The following is a 12815-nucleotide window of genomic DNA, read 5'->3' as shown; positions in this document are numbered from 1 at the left end:
ACACACCCCTCCCCATCTTTCCATCTAGCTAAGCTAGGGGTAACCTGTGTTTGCTTAAGCCTCATGAAAAGAGACGTGATTACTCTCTACCTTGCCACAAGGGGCGCCAGAGGGTTAGATTCCTACAGATCACGGAAGTTAAGATGAAACAGCATGTTCTAAATGAGATCCCTTCTTGGCAGAACTTTCATTGGTAGACAGGCTAGGAGAGAATTGTTTTTTACATTGTTGGCGGAGAAGTCCTAACTTATCGGATACTTTGACATTTTTGAGAGACAAGGTGGGTGAGGTGATATGTTTTATTGGACGAATTTCTGTTGGTGAAAGAGACAAACTTTTTAGTTTACACAGAGCTCTGCTTCAGGTCTGGGAAAGGTAACCAGAGTGCCACAGCTAAATACAAGGTGGAACAGATGGTTAAACATAAGGAGTTAGCACACATTGAAAGAGACCATTCAGGGTGAAGTGGGTAGTTAACACCTCTGCTGTCATAGGTGAGATGGTGTTTTTGTCTTTTATCATTTTTCTCTGTGAGTTCATTTGCGAGCACAGTGTTTGTCTGGTTTCACCCACATAGTTGTCATTGGGGGCATTTAGTGCACTGGATGAGGTACCCCACATGTTGTGATAGGCAGGTGTGGGAGCCATGGATCTCGAATGTTGTGTTGTGGGGGGTGTTGATCATTGTAGCAGTGGAGATACATCTGCAGGTTTTGCATCTGTTGTTTTGACAGGGTCTGGTGCCGCTTTGAGTTGGTGGGTCCTGGTCTGTGGGGAGCTTGCTTCTGATGATGAGCTTGGCAAGGTTGGGGGGTAGTTTGAAGGCCAGAAAGGGGGGGGGGGTTGGGAAAGATTTCTTTTGGGATGTGGTCCCTGTCGAGTATGATATTTTTAGATCTGTGGTTTCTTTTCAGGGAGGATTGCATTGCAAACTTGCCATGCATGGTTTTCTTTGTCAAGTGTGGTCCAATGACAGTAGAGACCGAATATAAACCAGATGCCAATAAAGGGTGTAAACACAGAAGCCTTTTGCAACAAAGACAAGAGTGCAGTCATGGGGGCCAAGATTTTCAAAAGGGACTAGTGATTTTGTGCACCTCGGTTTTTGCATGTCCAACTCCATGTCATGTCACATTGGGCAGCCAAAAGTGGAAGCATCTTCTGAAAATCTTGCCCGTGCATTATTAGTTTGGCCGCTTATGCGTATGCCTTATGATACAGTCTTGACTTACATGATCACATACTATTTTCCCCACAGGACCCCTGCCTCACTCGGTGCACAAGATGCACCTGCTCTGAGGACAAATCAGGGTTGTGTAGTAACTAAGCCTGTTGTCTTAAGGACCATGGCTTCATTTGTTGCAGAAGTTGGAAGTTGTGTAGTACATAAAGCAGGGGATTTCGGGAAGAGAAAGGATAAGCTTGTGGCTTAGGCAGCTGAATGCTTCCCTGGATAAATGGATTTTACCTCTGCCACAGCATTTCTGTTTGATGCTGGGCAAGTCACTTGAACCAAAAGGTTTACAGTTGGTCACTGATGGTGTGTTCCTCATTTTCTGGGCACCCAACTTGAGACGTATGGAGCCCAGGTTTGTAGTAGTGCTAAGCATTCAGAAGGGCAACTGACGTCAATTGGATCTGCGCTTTGAACATATGAAATGCTATCAAGAGGCTCCATACTCTGAAAAATTAGACCCTACATGTCTCAAGTTGGGCACTCAAAATCAGTGGACACTTTCAGCAATTTTGGCTTTAATCGCTCAGCTCCCCTCAGTAAAATGGGGATAAGAATGCTGCTTAATCAGGGTGTGTGTGTGTCTAAATTCAATAATGGTGGTGAAGCACTCAGACACTATGGTGAGACCATCCTAGAAATACCCAGAAGGAAATTAACCATTTTGTATTCAGTGCAGGGTTTGGATGGGGTGTGGTAAATAAGGCCTGGGACCACACGTTGAAAAGGAGGGATATGAGGAGAGGCTGAGGGAACTGGGATTGTTTAGTCTCTAAGTGGCCCCCTCAAGGATTGAAATCACAATCCTGGGTTTAGCAGCTACACGGCTATTTTAAGCACTATCATGCGAGCCCCAGATTGTAAACCTGAGCTCTGAGATTCACGGCTGCAGGTTGGTTGGTTGGGGGTTCCAAAGAGGATGGATCTAGGCTGTTCTCAGTGGTATCTGAGAACAGAACAAGGAGTAATGGCCTCAAGTTGCAGTGGGGGAGGTTTAGGTTGGATATTAGGAAAAACTCTTTCACTAGGAGGGTGGTGAAGCACTGGAATGGGTTACCTAGGGAGGTGGTGGAATCTCCTTCCTTAGAGGTTTTTAAGGCCCGGCTTGACAAAGCCCTGGCTGGGATGATTTAGTTGGGAATTGGTCCTGCTTTGAGCAGGGGGTTGGACTAGATGACCTCCTGAGGTCCCTTCCAACCCTGCTATTCTATGATTCTATGATAATAAGAAATATTGAACTACCCAGTCACTGAATGAGGCAGTAGTCCTGCTGAAATAATACTAGGTGATGAAAGACTGTATCACCGTGCAGATATGCAAAGGGGCTGAATTAAGGTTGTACATGTTGCCTTCTGGCGTTTCCCAACTTTCGAGTGCTTGAATTTGCAACATGATAATGTAGCTTTTGGGGGTGTGTGTGTGTAATATAATTATAATTAATATACTTTGCATACAGATTGCACGTTCCATCTGTAGCTCTCCAAGTGCTTTACAGAAATGGGCAACTAAACATGATTGCCTACGATTTTACAGATGAGGAAATTGAAGCACAGAGAGGTGAAGCGCTCTGCCCAAGGCAAAACACCTAGTCAAACATCTCAGGGTGGGAACCTCTCAGTGCCTCAAGTAAACAAAACCATCTGATGAGAAAAAAGCCGCCTTCCCCCTCCAGAGCATAATGTTCTAATGAAAAGCTGATTCAGAGCCTTGCTGCAATTAAGCCTTTCACTTCAGTACCACGGAGAGCACAGCAGTCAATGGTCTGGAGAATGCCTTGTTCTCCTAGCAGATGAATATTTTAGGATGGGATTTTCCAAGGAGCCTGAGGGAGTTAAGCACCCAAATCTTAGGCTCCTCTGAAATCCCAGCATGCATTCATCATTCAGGCATTCTGAATCCCATGGTGATGCATTTGAAACTGCCAGTAATGAATACCGTATGCTGACTTGGTTATTGTGATGTCTACTCTGTGCATATAGTGAGTGAATTTGCACCCAGGAAGTGGGAGGTGGATCCCGATTAGGGTGACCAGACAGCAAGTGTGAAAAATCGGAATGGGGGTGGGGGGTAATAGGCACCTATATAAGAAAAAGCCCCGAATATCAGGACTGTCCCTATAAAATCGGGACATCTGGTCACTCTAATCCCGATAGACACGTCTCAAGCAAACACTTGAGAGCCAATGCAAGAGCTATTCACTTTGATGCCCGGCTCAGTCTCCGGCTGGGCCTGCCAGACCCATTCCCCCGAGTGACTCAGTCCCTGTGGGGAAGGACAAGGATCCAGAAGATTTTACAGAGAAGAGAGAGAGGGGCGGGTTGTTGAGACTGAGAATGGGCGACGGGATGGATAACTTGATGATTCCCTGTTCTGTTCATTCCCTCTGGGGCATCTGGCACTGGCCACTGTCAGAAGCCAGGATGCTGGGCTACATGGACCTTTGGTCTGACCCAGTAGGGCCGTTCTGATGTTCTTATGCTTAAACTGCGTCCCAAGCTCTTTGAGAAAGGGAGCATCTCTTCCTATTTGTTCACACAGCTCTGACCACAACCCATTCCTGACTGGGGCCTCTGGGCTCTCCTGAATGCAGACGATTAGTTATAAGAGTAATCATAATGCCTGCTGTGTCCTGCAGGGACTTATTCTCCGCTCTCCTTGACCTTTTACTGGAGCTTGAGTGTTAAAAAATAAACCCGAAGGATACGTTTTCATTGCACAATAACACCGCTAAGCACTTTGATTATTAATTATTAGTATTATTTGTTTTGCAGTAGTGTGATGGTACGTCTATCCTGCAAAAACCAACCAACCAACCTGCAGCTGTGAATCTCAGAGCTCAGGTTTACAACCTGGGGCTCGCACGACAGCGCTTAAAATAGCCGTGTAGCTGCTCCTGCTCGGGCTGTGAAGTCCAGGGCTTCAGAACCCGAGCTCCACCCTGAATGGGAACGCCGACATGGCTATTTTTAGTGCTGTCGTGTGAGCCCCAGGCTCTGAGACCCGCTGCTGTGGTTTGGGTTTGGTTTTTTTTTGCAGTGTAGACGTACCCTTAGAGGTCCCAACCAAGCCTGAGGCTCTATTATGCTAGGAACTGTCCATGCGCATAGCAGGAGACAGAGACCTTGTGATCTAACCCGCCAAGAGGGGAAGGGACTTGCCCATGGTCCCCCCGCAGGCAAAGCCAGAAATAGAAGCAAGCTCTCCTGACTCCCGGCCCACTGCCCTATCCACTAGACAACACTGCCCCCCAGGGACAGCCCCTTCAAGGACCTCAGAGCACATGGAACGCAAGCGTGAATTTGGCCTCGCAACATCCCATCAGCAAGCGGGTAAGTATCACCATCCCCTATTCATTAGGGAGGAAATGGCAGCCTAGAGAGATGAAGGGGCTTGGCTAAGAACACAAAAGCCTCCAGTCTGCTGGTCCTGTGCCTTAAATGTCAGGCTGTTGTTTCGTCTGATGCCAATGTATCTGTATAGCAGACCGATGACTTGCTGAGTGTAATACTCAGCCCTTTCCCATCTGGAGATTTCAAAGCACTGTCTGCAGGAGCACATGTGCCATTATCTCCACTTTGCAGAGGCACAGAGATGGCCAAGTGCCCAAGTTCACACAGCAGCTCGGAAGCAGAGCCAGGGATGGACCCCAGGTCTTGTAACTCCCGGGTCTGTTTCCCAACCACCGCACCACACTGCCTTTGAATCGCTGACTCCGTTCGGGTCTGATCCTGCAAGATGCTGGGCACCTCTCCAATGGCTGCAGTGAGAATCCAGAGTGCTCAGGGTCAGGCCTTTAAAGCAGCAGGGCCAGATCCTCCACTGGCAGAGATGGTCGTTGACTTCACTGGATCTGCCCTGATTTATACCTGCCAAGAATCTGGCCTTGGCGTTTTAATGGAGCCTTCTTTGCTGAAAAGCAAGGCGAGGCAGCAAACCCCCGCTCTTTCATTCAGCCCGGGAGAGCGATTTCCATTCGCTCCGCGGAGTGTGCCAGGGAGGATAATGTAGCAGGCTGTAAAGTTGCTGCCTTGTGTACAACACCGGCTCAGCTGCTGCAAAAGGCTCGGCTTGAGGGTTTTTCACCCCGGAGGGGATTCCACCGGGGTGCAGCTGTGCGGTCCGGTCCTTTTAGGGAGAGCCACTCATTTAAAGGACAGCCGTATGAAAACCCATCGTCAGCCAGCAACGATAAGTCATTCCATTCGCCTCCATTGTCATCAAACCCGCCCTGTATTGTATTTATAATTAAATACAAAGTCTGGGGGGAAATCCTTTCCAGAAGCTCAGCTCGGCTTCTCATTAGCTTTTATTTTCTCATTTCTGCTCTGGAGAGCAGTCCGAGGCAACTCCTGTTTCCCCACTCCGCTAAGCCCGTTAATTTCTGAAGGCTACTCCTGCTGGCTGTGCTGGGCTCCTTTGAAAGGAAGTTGCATTCGCGCCAAGGAGGCAGCGTGGGGGTGGGCGTGCTGGGGCACCTCGGGCAATGAAAAGGGCCGTCGATGGGCATTAGACTCGCCCCCTGCCGATTTTGACACGTCGGAGGCGGAGTAAATGAGTCGTGCGGTTACTAAGGTGCTGAAAAAACTGTCTCAACAGCAGCACCCGTGAGAGATGGATGCAAGCTGTTGATACGTCTCTTCCTAGGGCCAGGGTGAATCTCCCTGCACTGGCTTGGCAGCAAGCCCAGGACAAGGTAGGAGGAGTTAATGCAACAGCTTTCCCCCAGGGCCAGCTGGGCAGGGTGCTCTGTAGGAACCAACGCATCCCAGGCTGGCATGGTTGTGCCCACTTTACAGCCAGAACCCCACCCATTTCTTGGGCTGTCTGCCCTCTGTGGCAGAGGTTGTGAGCAGCTTCAGATGCTCTGCCATCGGGGGCCCCATGCTGTTGTCTACATGGGAGCTGGCATAAGCCAAGGGTGAATCAGGGTTGTTGTCTAATATTCCAGTGCAGGGGTGTTTATGGGCCCGCGTCACGAAGTTTGGCTCTAAACTGAGATTGTGGGCGTTTCATTGGCCCATTAGAGACATGAGGGCCAGCTGGGAGGCTGCCTCTAGACCCAAACAATTCCAAAGCCTGGGGTGGTTTGGCTCTGGACTTTGGATTCCGGCCTGTTTCCAGTGTGTGGTGGGTGAGCTCGGGGGTCAGGCTGTAGGTGAAGTAATAGCGATTTACAGAGCCAGGGCCTGTGCAGAGAGAGGGAAGCCCACAGTAGGCGCCAGGAAGAGAAAACAGAACAAAGAAGGGATCAAAAGCTTGCACAAGCCCAACGAACATCACCAGATGATTTATGGCTTAACGTCTGCTGTGGTCGAATGGACTGAGCCTAGCACTGGGGGTCCAGAGGCCTGAGGTCTCTGCCAGACTCAGCCATTGACCTGCTGTGTGACCTGGAGTCCGTTTTTTCACAAGTGTCCAACTTGAGAGCCTTAGTTTTTGGGTGTCCAGCTGGAAACACCCAGGGCCTGATCTATCCATAGATCCATCTATCTAGCGTCATACACACCCAATCTCTCTCTCTCTCTCTCTCTTTATCTATCTCTCTATCCCAGAGGTGGGCAAACTATGGCCCATAGGCCACATCCGGCCCGCGGGACCATCCTGCCTGGCCCTTGAGCTCCCGGCCGGGGAGCCTAGTCCCCAGCCCCTCCCCTGCTGTCTCCTCTCCCCCACAGCCACGCTGCCACACGGGAAGCGCGGCTGGCTCCATCGGGGCGGCGCGGCTGCCAGACATGCTGCTCTGAGTGGCAGGGTTAGGGGGCCGGGGGCAGAAGGTCCCGGGGGGCAGTCAGGGGACAGGGAGCAGGGGGCGGTTGGATGGGGCAGAGGTTCTGCGGAGGGTGGGAATGGGGGGTTGGATAGGCATGGAGTCCTGGGGAGCCTGTCGGGGGCGGGGGTGTGGATAGGGGTCAGGGGATGGGGAACGGGGGGGTTGGATAGGCATGGGGTCCTGGGGGGCCTGGCGGGGGCGTGGATAGGTGTCAGGGGACGGGGAACAGGGGGAGTTGGATAGGTGTGGGAGTCCTGTCAGGGGGTGGGGGTGTGGATAAGGGTCGGGGGGGGCGGTCAGGGTACAAGGAGAAGGGGGGTTGGATGGGTTGGGGGTTCTGAGGGGGGCAGTCAGGGGGCGGGAAGTGGGAGGGGGCAGATAGAGGGCGGGGGCCAGGCTGTTTGGGGAGGCACAGCCTTCCCTACCCGGCCCTCCATACAGTTTTGCAACCCCACTGTGGTCCTCAGGCCAAAAAGTTTGCCCACCCCTGATCTATCCTCTTACATACCCATTATCTATCTATCCATTGATCCATCCATCATGTACCTTTATAGGGCCTCCTTAACCATAGCCTCTGAGCACTCCCCCAGCTCCCACTGACTTCCTCTGGAGTCGCAGGTGCTCAGACCATGTGCAAATCAGGCCCAAGGTCTTCTGAGGCAGGCAGGCACCATACGATCACCTGGGCCTTAACCTCTCCGCACCTCCCTTACCTCTCTTGTGAGCTGCCTCCCCACCTTTGAGAAGCCCTCTCAGAGCAACGGGGCTGGAGAAGTGGGAGGTGTTACATTTTGGATCTGCTATATCAAGGGCGGGTTTCAGAGTGGTGGCCGTGTTAGTCTGTATCAGCAAAAACAACGAGGAGTCCTTGTGACACCGTAGAGACTAACCCATTGATTTGGGCATCAGCTTTCGGGGGCTAGAACCCACTTCATCAGAGGCACGGAGTGGAAAATGGCAGGGTTGAAATGACTGAAACTCCCCCAGTGCCAGCTAGTCCCAACGAGTTTAACTTCTGACCAGCCAGAAATGGAGCCTGCTGATTCCTAGCCCATTTTTTCCCCCTTGAAGGTTTTTTTTTTTTTTATGGAAATTCTTTACATTGGTTTGTTTAACTTGCTGTCACCTGTGCAGTAAATTACACTTCAATGGGATAAAATTATATGCACCCTGGCAGGAACCTGAGAGACGTAGCTGCAGTTTTCTAGATCCCAGAACAAATTATGCTGCCTTTTCCTCCTACCCCACCCCTGGGACTAATTCCCAGCTCTTCCCATGACCCTTCATTCACAGATTCCAAGGCCAGACGGGACCATTGTGATCATCAGGTCGTGATGGGGTCAGAGTCCCCCCTCCCCAGCCTGGGAGAGCTCAGCATTGGAGGTGAAGCTGTAGACCTGCAGCGGTTCTGAATTCACCATCAGAACCGTTCTCCCACCCCTTGCCTCTTCCCCACTATGAACGAGCCCTCTCGCCAACCAGCCAGCGGTCCTCACTCACGCCCCATGCTGACTTTTCCTTCTAGCAGGCAAACGCCTGAGCTCCCTGCCCCTGGAACCAGCAGCACCCCCGTTGCCTTCTCTTCAGCAACATGGGTGGCAGGTCTGCAGGGAGGGGGCACTGACATTATTACTCCTTCTTACCATCCCGTGTTCCCTTTTCTTGGTGTGAATGCTTCCCTCCCCCTTATGTGGACTGACATCCTAAAAGGGGCAGATTCACCAGTGGGGATGGAAAGGGAGCTGTATGCCTCTCCCTGATGTAAGAGATGTGGGGGCGAGTGCAACCCCATAGCCCAGGCAACTGGTGCCCTATAGAGCATGGCAGGATGCTGACTGTGGCCACAGCCCCTCCCGTGATCTAGGTTGAGTTCCTGGTTCTGCCACAGACTCCCTGTGCAGCCTGGGGTAAGTCACTTAATCACCTTCTGCCTCAGATCCCCCTTCTGTAAAATGGGGATAATAAAGCTCCCCTTGTCTATTGGATTGTAAGCTCTTCGGGACATGGATTGTCTAAGCGTGTCCGGCGCTCAGCACAATGGGGCCCTGATCTCAGTTTGGGGCTTCTGTCATCGCCCGTTAAACCAACGCAGGGCGCGAGGAAGGTGTAGGGAAGCCACTGAGTTGGGTGAAATCCACATGGACTTAAACGATGTTTTCTGAGACCGTCTTGGAGCCGCAGGAAAAAAATTCCTATTGATCAGCAGTGATGGATCAGCCCAGGCTGTTATGCCAGAAACAATTTATGGCCAGGGTTGTTAAAAGTGGCACTTGGATTTAGTCAGAGGTTGCACGTTTGACAAAGACAGAATATTTCACCCTGGGAAGACCCTCTTCTCCCCTTCCCTCAGGAATTTATTGGCTTTAATTAAAATGCTCAGAAACTAAGATATAACAATAATTAATACACCACTACGAGATTTCAGTCAAGTTCCAGGAACAACCTCTAAATGTTAATAAAGAGGGAAACATAATGGGAGTTGATTTCTCTCCAAAGAGTTCCTCTGCCCTTAATAATTTATCTTAATAACAGTAATAATACTCTGTACTTATAAAGCCCCTATTATCTAAGCATATTACTGATGAATTAAGCCTCAGATCAGCGCTAGGAAATAGGTATGTAAGCTCATTTGCTATATGGGGAAACTGAGGCACCAAGAAGTGAAATGACTCTCCCAAGGTCACCCAATAAGTCAGTAACTAAGGTCCTGATCTTGCACCTATTGAAATCAATGGGCCAGTTCTCAGATCTGCTGCGTCCCCTTTTCAGTGCTTCAGTGTGGAGCAAAATGGCCCTATGCCAGCGTAACTGGCTACCTGGGAATTTCCTTCACCGTAAGGGGAATACCTGGGTGATGTAGAGCTGGCGTAGGGGGAATAGTCAGGGGAAAAGGGACGTGGCCAGCACATCTCTGAGCTCCTGCTTTTGCTGGCTGCCCGCCCAGCCCCTTGGGGCCCTAGACAGTGGGGTGGAGCTCGGGGGTGCTGTAATTTTCATTGGGTGGCGGGGGAATAGTCATCTTTATACCTCACGCCTTTGGATCCTGCTCTGAGGACAGTTCAGCCCCACTCGAAAATCAGGGCCAATGGCAAAGCCCTCATTGATCTCCGTAGTGCAGGAGCAGGCCCCGAGCTGTGGCTCCAACAAACCCAGTCCTGACCCACAGGCACCCATTGCTCAGCCCTAACGCCGCTCACTGGGGACGAGGTGGGAACACTGCTGCGAGATGGGCTCTTTTGGCTTCCCAGGACGGCTCCTCTTCCTGTCTGATGGCTAGAAATCAGCCCCCGGAGCTAGGAGTCACCTTGGCAGGACCTGAGGGAGGCGGGTGCCAGGCAGTCTCAAAGGGGTTGCCCTGGACCAGTGGTTCTCAACCCACGGGCAGCTTGCGGCCCAATCAGCACACAGCTGCAGCCCATGTGACTTCCTCGGGGCCATACAGGTAGCCTGTATATGTGGTGTGGCTGCAGCCCATATAACATGCCAAGAGCTGCAGATGTGGCCCACGATGGTAAATAGGTTGAGAACCACTGGCCTGGACTAAGCAATTCACACACACCCGTGCCCCCCTGGTCCTACCATGCTCCAGTGTATTGAGCTTCATTGCAGAGCCTGGGTGCTACCCCGGGCATGTGTTAGGAGGGGCTGGAAGTATTTTGTGGGCTAGGGAGTTGCCATTTCCGTCCGGCGGTTTATTCTTTCATCTCTGTTCTGCAATGTCTGAAACCCGCCCGAGAGCTGCAGCGACTGCGTCTTTTCTGTGCTGCTAGATACATAACGTACCGTAAATAACTCAAGCTGCAGATTGGCCCGTGTATCAACCTGGCACTGACCAGCCCTTCGCTTAACATTGCATCAGTGAATCAGCACCTACTGGGACTTTTAATCAAGGAAGTGTTGGGAAGCCGGGCTGGTGAGGTTATTTTCCAGGAAGGCAGCCTGCTTTTGTCCCAGCTGTAACAATTTGCTACAGTAATATATACAGGGGGAGCTGCCGTTTCTTCCACTGGTCTGTGATGTGCTTTAGATTTTTACTGCGAAATACCTCCCTGACTGGATGTAGCTTTTTTAAGAGCGACCCAATGCCAGTTGGATATAGTGGCCATTAAAATAACTGGAAGTTGTCTGGGTACAGAGAGACACAAGTGCTATCATCACGTGCTCCCTTTACGGTACGCAAACACATTTTGTCTGACTGGTGGTCAGTTTCTAAAGCAAATGCCACTCAGACACGGAGTGCAGCGTAAGAGATCAAAGCCAGAGAGACTCGAAAGACAGAATCCACACGCTGCAGAAAAGCACAGGGTCGCTTTCCATGTGACATTGAGCACAAAGCCCAGGGAAGGTGGCCAGTGGCCATGCCACCTAGGAGGGTGATCTCATAAGCAAAGCAAGAGATGGGCCTGCTTGATAGATGGAAACCTCAAGGGAAGAGCAGGTGGACAGGATGTTGGAGGAATTGGGCCTGATTCTCCTTTTGCCCTGCACCTTGGGGAGTTATTTATGCAGGTACACGGTTGGGGTAAAACACGCCCATTTGATGTGGCAGCGCTTGATGCCCGCTTTGCGTAGATGTGAGATTCAGGCTCCACTTCTTTCCATAAAACTGAGCTCCTGGTCACTTACCGCTTTGGAGTTTGCTAGCTCCTGGGACACTGAACTGAGCTTCTCGGGGGTCCTACTCTTTGGACTACATCAACCATGGCTCCAGAGCCTCCGGACACCATTGCCCAGCCTGTTTGGGGTGGGGACAGGAGAGTCTGCCAATGCCTCCACAAGCCGGGGGGGAGCTGGATGGAGCGACTTATATAGACAGGTTGCTGGGCCAACGAGGAGCCAGTTTGGCGTGGGGAGACCAGCAGCACAGCGTGGGGCGTCTGTAATCAACCGTCCCCTCTCCAAGGGGGACTTCGAATGATGCGGGGGTGGGGGGTGTTGAGTGTGGGATCAGGGAGGGCCAGCCCCGCGGAGATCTGCAATCAGCAAGGCAGAGAACCCACCCAGTCCTGGCTACCTAGAACCAGCCAAGACCTCCACAGGACTATAGAGCAGGAGAGGACCTTGCCTCACTCAGGGGTGAAGACACTGTAAGGGATCCCCCTTTTTGTGTGTGTAAGCCAGCCAGCATTCACAGCACTGCAGCACTCATCACAGGACTTATCCTCAGCATCTCGTCCGCTGGAACGATGCTAGGGAGTGAGCGGGGGCGGGGGTGTAGCGGTGAACGCAGGAAGGGGGGGGGGATTTGTTACAGCATTGTGTTTGAGTGTTTCCGTTGATCTTAACCCTTTCTTTCCCATCGAGCCTTTTTCCCCTGTCCCCGGTAATGTCCCTGGTGTTATACTGCTCTTTTTGAGGATGGCATTTCATTGGTTGGGGGTTGTATTAATGTATTGTGGTGTTGGGATAGTGGGTTATACTCCCGGTGACCAGAGTAGCTTCATTAGTCATTTTCCCAAGGCACAGCACCTCTTGTGTTGCCGGCACAGAGAGGAGTCACCTTGCGTGGAGGCACCAGGCACCAAAAGAAAGAACCCAGGGCCCAGCCCATGTAAGGGGCAAGGAGAAGCCACTCTGATTATCAGGCACTGGGGAGGAAGTTTTGAGCACTGGCCTGCTAAACCCAGGGTTGTGAATTCAATCATTTAGGGATCTGGGGCAAAAATCTGTCTGGGGATTGGTCCTGCTTTGAGCAGGGGGTTGGACTAGATGACCTCCTGAGGTCCCTTCCAACCCTAATATTCTATGATCAGAGATGGCCGTGGCTGGAGATGGGATACTGGTTGCGGTGGGGTGGTGCTGATAATTCTC

The sequence above is a fragment of the Terrapene carolina genome, unplaced genomic scaffold, assembly GCF_002925995.2.
Source record: "Terrapene carolina triunguis isolate 2854851 unplaced genomic scaffold, T_m_triunguis-2.0 Scaffold236, whole genome shotgun sequence".
In the NCBI taxonomy this organism is placed as follows: Eukaryota; Metazoa; Chordata; order Testudines; family Emydidae; genus Terrapene; species Terrapene triunguis.
The sequence above is the reverse complement of the archived record's forward strand: the minus strand, read 5'-3'. Positions refer to the sequence as shown.